The following is a 13651-nucleotide window of genomic DNA, read 5'->3' on the forward strand; positions in this document are numbered from 1 at the left end:
GCAACCTCCACAGGTTGCAACCCCTTTGTGTATTGTAGCAACGAGCGAGCACAAGACTGTGCTGTTATGAAACCAATCGGAAAATGGATCTCTTGTATTGTTTATATATTTTGTGTGTGTATGTCTTTATGTGATAGAATTATTATTTGATTGCAAATAATTCTAGCCGGCTCAGCCAAACTTTATCAGCTGGCGGCTCAATTTGGCTTAGGAAATTATTGGCTGATGGCGGCTGAACTTCTAAATGGCGCAAATGGCGGCGCCTGGCGGCGGCTTCGGGGTCTACTACAGACTGGATGAGACAGAACTATAGGATATTTTGCTATAATGTCTTAGACACTGTTGTACTTTTCATTGTCAGGTGTGTTTATGAGACTGCTAGAGAAAATACTTCTGTTAGTTTTAGTTACGTTTTTATCATTTAGAAACACATTGAGGATAACAATTTAAAAGAAGAGCAATGCATATACATTTTTTTAATATTTGATATTTCACCAAACATGGGGACTCCTTATGTTTGTGTAAATCCTGATGGTGTTCATGTGACTCCAGCATGATTTCAGAACGTTTCAAAGAGCATCTTGTGTGCAAGCAGGGAAATCTGACATTTGTCCCCTTTCATACAGATGATAGCATGCAGTATTACACCTGTGCATACATTTGATAGTGTTAAAGGAACAGTATGTAGGATTGGGGTCAAAACTGGTACTGCAATAACAAAACTTGTGGCTAAAACTGGTACTGCAATCACACAGCTGGTGGTCAATACACAAAATGACAACATAAACATCAGTTGAGGGCTGCAACTCCACTTTTTAAATGACAATATCCTGGCCAGACCACTGTTGTCAGTGATATAAGTATTTGAAATGAAAATGATTTCTTAATGTCTAGTGACATATCAGGGCCATTTTATGATTAATTGATATAAATTTCTTACATACTGTTCCTTTAAATCTAACATAAAATAAAATATTCAATGCACATAACTTAACAAAATTATTTTCAGGATTAAATTGGACAGATTAAAGTTTTTCAACAAAGGTATAAATGTATATAATGTAAAAAAAATCAATACAATACTTTGTACATCCTCTTGTGTTTTGCAATACAGAATTTATGACTCATATAGAAACTCAGCTTTGATTGCAAGAATCAAACACCACACTCAAAAAAAAAACAACAACAACAACTATGAAACCAAAGCTTTTCAAAGTTTTATAAAATGTCCTTGTTTAATTGTGCAGTAGTTGTTTTATGTTCAATATATACAATTTATAAAATGATCATTCATATTATATTTAGCATTGTTTAAAATGTATTTTGATAAGTTTTGCCTTTTTAATCATATGACAACTTTTCATTCATTGTTAGAAAGCATCTAATCTTCAGGTGCCAGTTGTTCAAAAAACTTAATCTGGAATAAATAGATCCAGATTTGGAAAACCTATGTTTTGCTATATCCAAGATCAGGTAAACCATCTCACTTTTGTCCTTGTTTTTCAAAGCAAATTTGGATTTGATCACACTGATCCAGAAACACACTTTTCAGATTAGCACTAGTGGTCTATAAGGGATTAAATGTCGATATTAGTCAGTATGGGGTCACTATGGGCCGGTTTCCCAGACAGGTATAATCCTAGTCCCGTACTGAAATGCAAGTTTGAGTTGCCTTAATTTCAAAACACCTTGTACTGACATATCTTAACATAGATCAGTGCTATTGTTTTGTCTCAAGATACACACCAGTATTGTTTTTTGTTAGGTTTGTTTGTAAAAACTATTTAAATGTCCTAATTTAACTAAAGCCTAGTCCTGGATTAATTGTTACATGCAAAAATGTTACATGTATATACTTCATGATTGAAATGTTGTACTGTAGACTAACCGTATGTTTATAAGTTTTAGTATTTTTTTTTTTTGTTCCTGAAATCCACCCTTCTGCTGGGATCAGAATAATCCTACCTTCTGGGATCAAACAGATCTCAATCTTACTAAAAACGTTTTTACAATACAAAGTGGCGATTGATCCAGATCAAAATCTAGATTGGATTTGGTGATCAAATTCAGGATCCATTTTTTGTTTTGAACAACCCATTTTAAAAATGTTGATCTAATCCAAATGGATTACTTTTGAACAGCTGGCCCTTTTTATTAAACCCTAATGATGAAATCGTGCCCTTTCTACAGATAATGACGTATGGGTGACACGTCAGCATGCTGATGTAATGCTTTGAGTTCATCACTAGAGGGCGCAAAACTTTCAATTATAATCGCTTTTTCTTTATAAACTTATATTATTTAATAAATATAAAGCTCAACTTGGTTTCAGGCCACTTTTCGGCTATGACATTCTTTTCTAATGTATGCATTACATTTTAAAATATTTTTTAGTTATTACATAGTTAGATAAAGGGCTATGTTTCAGAAACCATATAGAGTAAAATGTCCAGTTGCACACATTTTTTGTTTGTCAAGCAACAGTTTTTTTTATGTCATCTTAGTTTACTTAGTAAACACTACAGTGCACTCTGTAACTCTATAATGAACATAGAGTTTAACTGTAAAGTTGAATTGTAAGGGGCATTTTTCACAAATGTCTGCTTATAAGTTGTCACATATTGTCTATATAGTAATTTGATGTAGTTCTTTAAATATTTTTGTTACTATTTACTCATTCTAAATCAGTGTTGATAGCAGGTTCTCAAATTGCCAACCGTACTCATATTCTGTGGTGTGACAACATGCCCCACAACGTTTCGGCCATGGTCTTCTGATGAGAGCTGAGTCTGAGTTTTCCGGGAGGAGAGAAAGCATGCATTAGTTGTCTGCTTTAAACAAGCATTTGTTCTCTGCAGATAATCAGCTTGACTCCCATGTGTTAACATGCTAAAAATAGCCCTTGTCCTTACATGTTAAGGAAAGTGAGATGATATACTCGTAACTGATAGTGAGAGTGCAACACATATCTATCCAACAGCTCACTCTGGTATTAATATCCACACACAGGTCAGTAATGCAGGAACTTCAGTCTGATAAAACTTTAAGAAAATGCCAAAATATATGAATTCGTTTAAATATACAAGAAGTGATGGCCATTCTTGCAAAATAAACCCTGTCAAAGGAATCAGGGGCCCTAATTTATAAAGCGTACGTAAGCAAAGCACTTTGGTCCATGCTTTGAGTTGAGTTGAGAGCTAAGACAACATTTATACAAAATATTTGACCAATCATAATGATTGTATATCACATTCGTGTGCAAAACATGATATTAAGGCTTTTTCTATTGATTCATAACATTTTAAAAATAAATACTGATCAATCAGAAGTAGAACGAGGTACAGAATACAGAAATGTTTTGACGGTCACTGTTAAAAGGTGAATTTCGACAGCAGTAAAAGTGAAAGTTTAGCACCATACTTTTTGCATATTTGAAATATGTTTATTTACAAAATATTACAAAAACAGAATAATGTGTCCCACAATGCAATTCACAGGAACAGAATAATATTAACAATGATTTTTACATGATGATTTCAGTGTGATTTTGTGTTATGGTGGTTAAACAGCGTTTATATAACTCACCTGTAGTCTATCCGTCCCTCTTTATAATAATGTACAGTTATACTCTTTCATCAACAGAGGTCACCATTAGCAGATTTCTACAGAGACTTTCTTCCTTTGCTTCCTGTTTATTTATACGCTATGATGTGATATTACATCTAACACTATTTGTGTTTACTGCATCACTAAATGCTTCTCATATCTTCTTTGGTCTCTTCTGGGTTTGGTTGTTCTAGTTCTTTTACTCCTTTGGTTTTGTTCCCCTTGGACCTTTTGATTATTTATTTCTATTATGAGCTGTTGTGTTTGATGTTACTGCGTTGTGCTTTTTACACAAATATATATCTTTACACACGATCTTCACAAAGGCTTCCCAATAAATAGGTCACCCAAATATGATGAAAAGACTGCCAAATTGATCACCATTTTCCTGAAGCTAGTTGGAAGTGCACCATAAGATCAAGATGGGAGTTTTGTGGCTCTTAGGGAATTTCTATGCTGATTTTTAGGACAGCTTTTAGATGTTAAACATGTTTAAATTACAGTCCTGCCATTACAGGTGTCAAAGGATATTGGACATGCAGGATAGTATTGAAGATATATCAGATGATTGGATGAATTTGGAGGAGATATTTTCCATATTGGAGATTAAAGACACTGATAAAGGGGAAGGTGTGTGCTTTTATGTAGTTCTAAATGTAGGTTCGGGAGGAGGCTAAACATTTAGGCCTGTCAATCATCATTAAGAGCGTATATAATGCAGCCTCCAGGCCTTTCGTCCAGCTGCAATTCTTCTGGCATCCACAGAGGTCCAATGAACGTCAATAGACGTTGGAAAAAAAATGTTGTCTGGCGTCACAGTCTGCACCTTCAGGGGACCAGAATTGGACACGCAAAAAAGACATGCAAAATATGTTGTTTTGGCGTCACATTGCACAATGGGTTACTACCACCTGTAACTCACTAGCAAATAGCAAATCATGGTTTGTGGCTGTAATATAACTAAAGTCTATTTAAAACCTTTAAACTGTCAGTGTCCCACATGTGGGACGTTTGCCATTACATATCGTCACCTTCCTACACTAATTGCCTTTTTTTTCCTAAACTAAAAGTCATTTTTTCAGGTTTCTCAGAAAACACAAATAAATTGAACTAACTTCAGAGGTTGAGTAGATTTGTGTTCTTCTTGATGCAGCTGTCATTTAGAAAAGCTTGTAAAATTGCTTAAGTCTCAATGTCGTTTGACATATGCAAAATAAAATAGCCTAAAACATTTTTGTCAAAAAAATGACTTAGGCAATTAGTTTAGGAAGGTGACGATATTTAAAACAATCATTTATTGTCAACTATATATTGTTAGAAAGCTCTCAGATTGTGGTTTTCATATTTTATCACCATTTTGTAAAAATAATGATACAGTACGAGGACTTCTCTAAAATGTCACCGGCCAACAGGTGAGCCAAAGGTGTGTTTACATTTATTATTATATATCCTATAAATTTGAAATAATCTTGACAAACTATGTTGTTGGAAAGCTTTAAGAATGTATATTTCATATTTAAAGGTCATTTGATGATAAAAATTGAGCAGTCATTTTGTGATCACTCACCCAGCAATTATTATATATTCATAAATGTAATATCATGTATCATTTCATACTTAATTTTTTTTTAATGATGGAGTGACAGTAATTTATAAATGGCCTTCGTTGGTTAAACCGCTAAAGTGTGACAAAAACCTTGTTCGTGATTTTAACTGAGGCCCTAAGGCAGGCAAGGGCAGCCTCCAAATCATCTGTGCTGATCTTACTGGATCTATCTGCAGCTTTTGACACGGTCAATCACCTCATCCTCCTGTCGACTCTCATGTCTATGGGGGTCACTGACACAGCGCTTCTATGGTTCAAGTCGTACCTTTCAGATAGGTCATTTCGGGTATCCTGGAGAGGTGACGTCTCCGAACCCCAACGTCTTGATACCGGGGTGCCTCAAGGCTCTGTGCTTGGACCGCTGCTCTTTTTTGATATACATGACATCCCTGGGCTCTGTCATTCGAAAACATTTTCCTACCACTGCTATGGGGACGACACTCAACGCCACTTGTCGTTCCACCCTGATGATCCCACGGTTTCTGCCCGCATCTCGGCATGCCTGAGGGACATCTCACTCTGGATGAAGGATCACCATCTCCAGCTTAACCTTGCAAAGACAGAACTGCTTGTCATATCATCTGAACCAAAGATTCAGCACAACTTTTCAATTCGGCTAGGTTCCTCGACCATCACGCCTTCCAGGACGGCCAAAAACCTGGGAGTGGTCATTGATGATCGGCTTAGCTTCACGGAGCATGTTCCCAGCACCGCTCGCTCTTGTAGATTCATCCTCTACAATATTAGGAAAATTAGACCTTTCCTAGATGAGCATGCTACGCAGGTCCTGGTCCAAGCTCTTGTCCTGTCCAGGCTGGACTACTGCAATGCGCTACTGGCAGGACTTCCAGCCTGCACGACCAAACCCCTACAGATGATTCAGAATGCAGCGGCAAGAGTATTCTTCAAAGAGCCAAAGAGGGTGCACGTCACTCCTCTCTTTTGTCAAGTTACACTGGCTTCCTATAGCAGCCCGCATCAAATTTAAGGCTCTGCTCCTGGCCTTTAAAACCACCACTGGGTCAGCACCCCCTTACCTTTGCTTACTTATAGAGCCTTATGTACCCTCTCGATCACTGCGCTCTGCCACCGAGCGAAGACTTGTGGTGCCATCTCAAAAAGGGAAGAAAACACTAACGCGTACCTTCTCAGGAGCTGTTCCACAACTGTGGAATGATCTGCCGGTCGTGACACGATCAGCTGACACTGTAGCTGTCTGTAAGACTCGGCTAAAAACCCATCTCTTCCACCATTACCTCACTTCCTAATTACAGATTTACTATCTTTCTTTAGTTACCCTTCTCTTTATCTCTTTCTCTATTTACCTTCCTCTTTATCTATATAAAAAAAATTACTAACATAGCCTTGGCTATGTATATTGTGTTGGACTTGATGAGACTATTTCCAGTGCACTTATGTATTGCTGTTCTTGTGTTGCCATAATTGCTTCTATTGTTTACCTCACTTGTAAGTCGCTTTGGACAAAAGCGTCTACTAAATGACTTAATTTAAATGTAAATGTAACTTGAAATTTTGATCAGAACTAATTGAGACTCATGGCCTTACTTTCATAGCATTTTGGGAGCAAAACATTTGTATGGGTTTTTAATATAAAATATATACTTTATTGCACTATTTTTATTTTATTTTTTAAATAAACTTAAACTGCTATTTTTTATATAATAGCCTATTTACAACTGTCGACACTTCACTTTTTCCTCTTTAAACAGAGACCATGATTTTGCTTCTAGATCAAAGAATGTCAGAGATAAATTAATTTCCACCCCCCACACTCAAAGGGGTAACAGTTAAATGGTTAAAAAATAATAATAAACAAGACCCCTAAATTTTTGTGCCCCCTTAACTATTTTTGAGACGTTTTTAAGATGTTAGCAGTGTTAGCATCACACATTGCGCAGACATTGGCGTGAATTTTACTTTTAAGTTTTCAGGGAAAACGCACATGTAACCAAATGGTTAATTATTAGTTACTGAGACAGGCACTTATGGTAAGGATTCAGGTTGTTGTATGGTGCTTTTCCTTGCAAGCAAAAACCGAGACAGCTAACTATAGACCCAATATAGTCCAGTTATGAGTAACCCACTTCTAGCCTAAATAACCTTGAATTTGGTTAGATGCCGTTTTTGCTAAAATAACTTGTGGATGTATGACATGTTCTAAACATATGTTAAATAATAAAAAAATAGTAACTAAATAGTTACATGGCCCCGCGCGGTCGGCGTCCAACTTCTTAGAGGGACAAGTGGCTATTGATGAATACATGAATACAATAGATGAATACATCATTTATTCTTGGGCTATGGTTAGACGACTTTCATTGGTAGGCCAAATTTGCCTTGTTTTAGACAAAATTGCTTGCTGGGCTGTTACTCTGTGTCTATCCATATCTCGTTTGGATTTCATGCATAAGTGCTGATTTTCAAACAAACTGACAGGGTCTAAAGTGTTTCTTACCTTAATCTTATATTTAACAATATTCCAGCATATATGGTTGCATTTATGACCTAATCTACACAGACCTATCACATAAGTTGAGGGAACCTCAAGTGATCTATACACTCATTGGTGGATCCAGTTCACCTAACCTGTATGTTTTTGTAGGAACACAGGGAGAACATGTAAACTCCACACCGGCCTTCTGACCCAGTCAGAGTTTGAAGCGTGAACGTTCTTGCTGCGAGATAACAGTGCTACCCCACTGTGCCGCCCCCTTACCTTCATCTAATAACTGCATTTGTTTTAGTATATTGTAATGATGTTTAGTTATCATAATGAACTGAAATGATGAATAAATTGGCTACAAGTCTGTCCACAGATCTTAAAAATCAATACATTAATCCAGACATCAATGCAAAGCAGTAATATGCAAAATTGTATCATCTATAACTTACAGGGCTGAGAGCAGTGTCTTAAACAGGCAACCAGTTTAAATGCAAATAAGATGGGTGTGAGGATGTGCGTCAGTGAGTTTGTGTGTGTGTGTGTGCGTGTGCGTGTGTGTATAAGGCAGTGGTGGTTGGGTTTGTGTGTTCTTTAGTTTCTAAGAATGATTCGTGAGTCATCCAAGTGAACTCACAGATAACAGGTGCTCTGAATATTGAACTACCTGTTAAACAAGTCCTGTCATAACACCTTAACTCTCTCTCTCTCTCTGACTCATACCGTATATATAAGACTTTCCATTGATTTCTATTGTTTTACAGCTTACAGTATTTCCTTCCACCTAAATCTCACATATAATTAGTCTTTTTTAAGGCATTATTTTTTGCTATGTCTATAAAACTAGTGGAAAATGCTGACTGTTGATTCCTATGGACATTTGAGATTCACACTGTCAGCAATAACCATACAAAAGAAGTACACCTTTCCAAAAATACACCTTTGTACATCTGTACCTAAATGGTACACATAAGACCTTTTAAAGGCTACTGTCACAGACTGTGACTCACAGTGACATATTTTGTACCATTTATTCTGAGTGCTCAATGTAGGAAAATCTGACACAAAGACCTTGCAACAACACTACCTTATCCAAAACCAGTTTACCCTTAACTCTCCCACAACTGGTGATAAATTGCACAGCTCTTGAGTACAGTTTAAGACTTTATAAACTCAGGGAAATGTTTTGTCTAGAGCTGTATGGCTTACATTAAATTCATATGTACTTACAATATCTCAAATATTTTCAGCAATGGTTGAATAAAGATCATTTGCAGTTTTAACCAGCACTCAAGCACTGTTCATAGGGTCACTTGGCAATGTGTCATGTCTGGGTTGTCTGTTGTTGGTGCCAGACGGACCGGTCTGAGTATTTCACAATCTGCTCAGTTACTGGGATTTTGACGCACAACCATTTCTAGGGTTTACAAAGAATGGTGTGAAAAGGGAAAAACATCCAGTATGCGGCAGTCCTGACTCCTGTGGGTGAAAATGCCTTGTTGATGCTAGAGGTCAGAGGAGAATGGGCCGACTGATTCAAGCTGATAGAAGAGCAACTTTGACTGAAATAACCACTCGTTACAACTGAGGTATGCAGCAAAGCATTTGTGAAGCCACAACAAGCACAACCTTGAGGCAGATGGGCTACAACAGCAGAAGACCCCACCGGGTACCACTCATCTCCACTACAAATAGGAACAGGAGGCTACAATTTGCACGAGCTCACCAGATTGGACAGTTGAAGCTGGAAAAATGTTTGCTTGGTCTGAAGAGTCTCGATTTCTGTTGAGACATTCAGATGGTAGAGTCAGAATTTGGCGTAAACAGAATGAGAACATGGATCCATCATGCCTTGTTACCACTGTGCAGGCTGGTGGTGGTGGTGTAATGGTGTGGGGGATGTTTTCTTGGCACACTTTAGGCCCCTTAGTGCCAATTGGACATTGTTTAAATACCATGGCCTACCTGAGCATTGTTTCTGACCATGTCCATCCCTTTATGACCACCATGAACCCATCCTCTGATGGCTACTTCCAGCAGGATAATGCACCATGTCACAAAGCTTGAATCATTTCAAATTGGTTTCTTGAACATGACAATGAGTTCACTGTACTAAAATGGCCCCCACAGGCACCAGATTTCAACCCAATAGAGCATCTTTGGGATGTGGTGGAACGGGAGCTTCGTGCCTTGGATATGCATCCCACAAATCTACATCGACTGCAAGATGCTATCCTATCAATATGGGCCAACATTTCTAAAGAATGCTTTCAGCACCTTGTTGAATCAATGCCACATAGAATTAAGGCAGTTCTGAAGGCAAAAGGAAGTCAAACACAGTATTAGTGTGGTGTTCCTAATAATCCTTTAGATGAGTGTAGATCCATAAAGCGGAAAACTAAAACTATAATTTCATGCTTTTCAAACTATGGAGTTGTTGCTGTTTAGTGACCTTTAGCAGCAAAAATTACATAGTGCGCCTTTAAAGTGTTTGTCCTGTGGCAGCTTTCGTATCCTCTCATTACGTCTCGAAATTGAGGTTGGTTGCAATTCGCAATCTAACTGCTAGATGCCAAAAAAAAACACATAACACCTTTAATCCGTGTCATTCATAATAACCAAAATTAAAGAGAGGCCTTTAAAGTCCTTATGACCTAGCTTGACAAGTAAAGGTTCTCAGAAAGGACCAATAAGCTTTGTTTACATCACACAACACGATGTGCTACTTGTTATTGCTTGCAAGGGCGGGCAGTACAAATGTATGTGATGCAGTAGTTTTCATATAAATTAAATTTAGGTAAAACAAATCTGTCTTATTGTGATAACAATGTAAAGAAATCAAGGACTGTGTGTTCTCATGCACGTAGCATTAATAGTATGTGCACTAATGAAGTGCTCTTTGATAATAATAAGCATCTTTGCTCAAGTACTTGGCCTACATTTGATCTCCTTGATGTTATACTGTAGTACCATAATAATGTTCAACGGTGAGTGCTTAGACATGACCAAACAAAAGATCAGATTGCATCAACACGACCACTCGACATGGTGCTTCAGTTTTAATATCTGTTAATAAGGAATAATAACACTTGTATGTGATTTCCCTCTTTGATGATGTGAATTAAGCAGAGACATTATATTGCAGATGGAAATATCAAAGCTGTTACACATGATCAAAAGAGCAAACCTCTTATTTTATCTGAACTTCTAGAACAAATCCTTAACTGAGGAAATATAAACCAGGAACGCTCTCTTCAAACAGACTCCTGGTACACAGTGATCCAAAGTGTCCGTGTCCTTTTCCAAGTTGTTTATTAATAGTGGCACATTTTGTTTTAGTCACAGGTCTATATCAGTGCAAGCTTCTACTAATGCACATTATTTCTAAAGGGTTTTAACAATTTTTGCATTGTTGCCAAGCAACTTCACAATAAATACATATTACTAAAGACTGTGCTTCCTGTGTTCAGTGAGTATTTTGGGATGTGTAACAGCGTCCTCCCTCACACACCATATGGCCGGCTGTGAAATCAAGTGTAATGTTAAGCTGCCATCAGCTGACTATCCAAAAAGCAGCTTATCCTTTTGTTCCCTCAGCTCGACCACTTTTGTTTTTATCCGAACACGCCACCTGACAGTCTGACTGTGATTGTCATTGAGGGTCACTCTGTCCGTGTGTGAATGACTTGACAAAGAGAATGAAAAGCAGATTGTGCTGTCATATTCTCAGACACGGGCTCGGTTCACCAGAGGTCACAGCAGAGGAGCACAGATTTGTCCATTGGCTGTAATGGATCTTATGCAGTCATTTTAGGAAATAGAAGCAAGTCACTCATTACTATTTATATCCTGTTGTTGATGTTGATGTGTGTAGAGTAACAGAGGAAACACTAATGAAAATAGACCTGAAAGTAAGTGCGGTGTGGAAATTAAGATTGTCACTTTCAAGGCACTTAAATTACACAAAATAGCGGTGGGTAATGTGGGCAAAATTGTTAATTGTTGCTTTCTAAAAAATCATTTTATTTCATTTCACCAGGAGGGCAATACATTTTATGAAAAGCCTCCAAAACATGCTCCATGCTCAAAAATCAACTCAGACCACCTTAGCAACAGCATAGCAACAACCCGGAACACCCTAGCAATGCTGTAGCTGTTTATATGATTGTCACACTAACTCATTTCACAATCATACCAGTTGAACATGTGACAAGCTTTTCATGGAGGAAATAAATTTGTATGAGTAATATTGAATCCACTGGCTTTGTGAGTTTGAGTGATGGTGTTTGTAGAGTTGCTCAAGGATGCAGGTGTGACTGAGTTGATCTAAATGGAAACTGAATTCCCAGCAGCCCAGCTGTGTGCTTCACATGAATAGATCAGTGTGGATCCTCAGGCCCAGTTACTTAGGAACATCAGACACAAGTTTGCGGTTACCAGGTTCACATAGTCTGCAGGGAGCTATGCAACATGTTTTAGACACACATTAATCAGATGCTTTGTTGAACCTGAATTCCTGTCCGTTTCCACGCTAACAGGACATGGCTACTGTATACCTTAAAGGGATAGTTCACCCAAAAATTTTTCTAATCCTCATGTTGTTCTAAATCTGTATAAAAACACAGATATTGTGATAAATGATGGTAAGCACACAGCTGATTGCAACCATTGACCTTCATAGTAGGAAAAAGAAATACAATGGCTATCGTCAACTGTGTGCTTATCATCATTTATCAAATATCTTCTTTTGTGTTCATCAGAATAAAGCACGTTTTATGTCGCTCTTAGTTCAGTTCATGGGGTTCTCACGTAATGACCTGATGATTTAAATCAAGTTTGTTAGATAAGAGAATCATACAAAATGTGCAGAAAAGTGGACTCACATGAAACAAGACTGAGAACACGATTAGATTTTTGTTTACATTTTTTACATTGTTCTTTGTCTCTACAAAAAAATCTAAATCTTAACAACAGGGAATTGTTATGTGAATCAAGGGCTGTTTATTGCCCTTTCATGTCTTATAGTCTTAATCCCTTAATCCTTCAGTGTAAATGTATGGGATTTGTTTGCATGTTTTATCGTCCACTGATCATCACCTATTCCCATCACTTAAAAAAAACGAATAATTGTGATTATAAAAAGCTCATTGCATGTTCGCACAATATACAGTGGGCTTTTAAGCAACCACCCATTCAGTGGTTTATGTTCCAGTGTGTTCATAATGAGATTTAGTTATATTCTGAATGATTTAACCTCTTAAGACCCGTTTTTTTCCCAGATTTCTACCAGCTATTTTGGGGTTAGGAAGAACCAATAAATATACTAACCAAATTTTTTTCTAAGAACATGAAGCAGTGTATTTGTCCATGTTTGTGCACAACAGTTTCCAGCTACACAGAATTAAGTATTATGGTGCAAACATAAAAAAATATAATGTCCACATATGTGATCATACAGGTCTTAGGAGGTTAAACATGCCTTATGGTCAAGCGTGTGTTATTGTAGTTAGTTTGCAAAGTACAGACCGCTCAAGGAGATGTCTGTTTCAACCTCTATTCATAGCTACTTCATCAGCCATGTCCCTGAACTCCCAGCAGGATCTACAAACACCGCACAAGCAACTAACTAGTCCTTAAAATTAAACCTTTCACAATGTGTTTTTCATCAGATCTCAGCGGTGCAAATATTTTCTACAGATAACCGTTTAAACTGTGTGTAAGTCATTTTTATACAGTACTAACACACATTGCTATTGTTTTTGGAGTTGATCGTTTATTAAAACGTGAGATTGAATTTTACAAATAATATACGGGGGCAGTTGCCCAGACAGGGTTTAGATTCATCCAGGACTACGCCTTAGTTATATTAGGACATTTAGGTACAAAAAAAAAAAAAAAAACGTACAAAAAACAATACCAGTGTGCATCTTGAGATAAAACAGTGGTACTGATGTGTTAGTCTCACCCCATGGCGTCAA

The sequence above is a fragment of the Paramisgurnus dabryanus genome, chromosome 9 (assembly GCF_030506205.2).
Source record: "Paramisgurnus dabryanus chromosome 9, PD_genome_1.1, whole genome shotgun sequence".
Classification (NCBI taxonomy): domain Eukaryota; kingdom Metazoa; phylum Chordata; class Actinopteri; order Cypriniformes; family Cobitidae; genus Paramisgurnus; species Paramisgurnus dabryanus.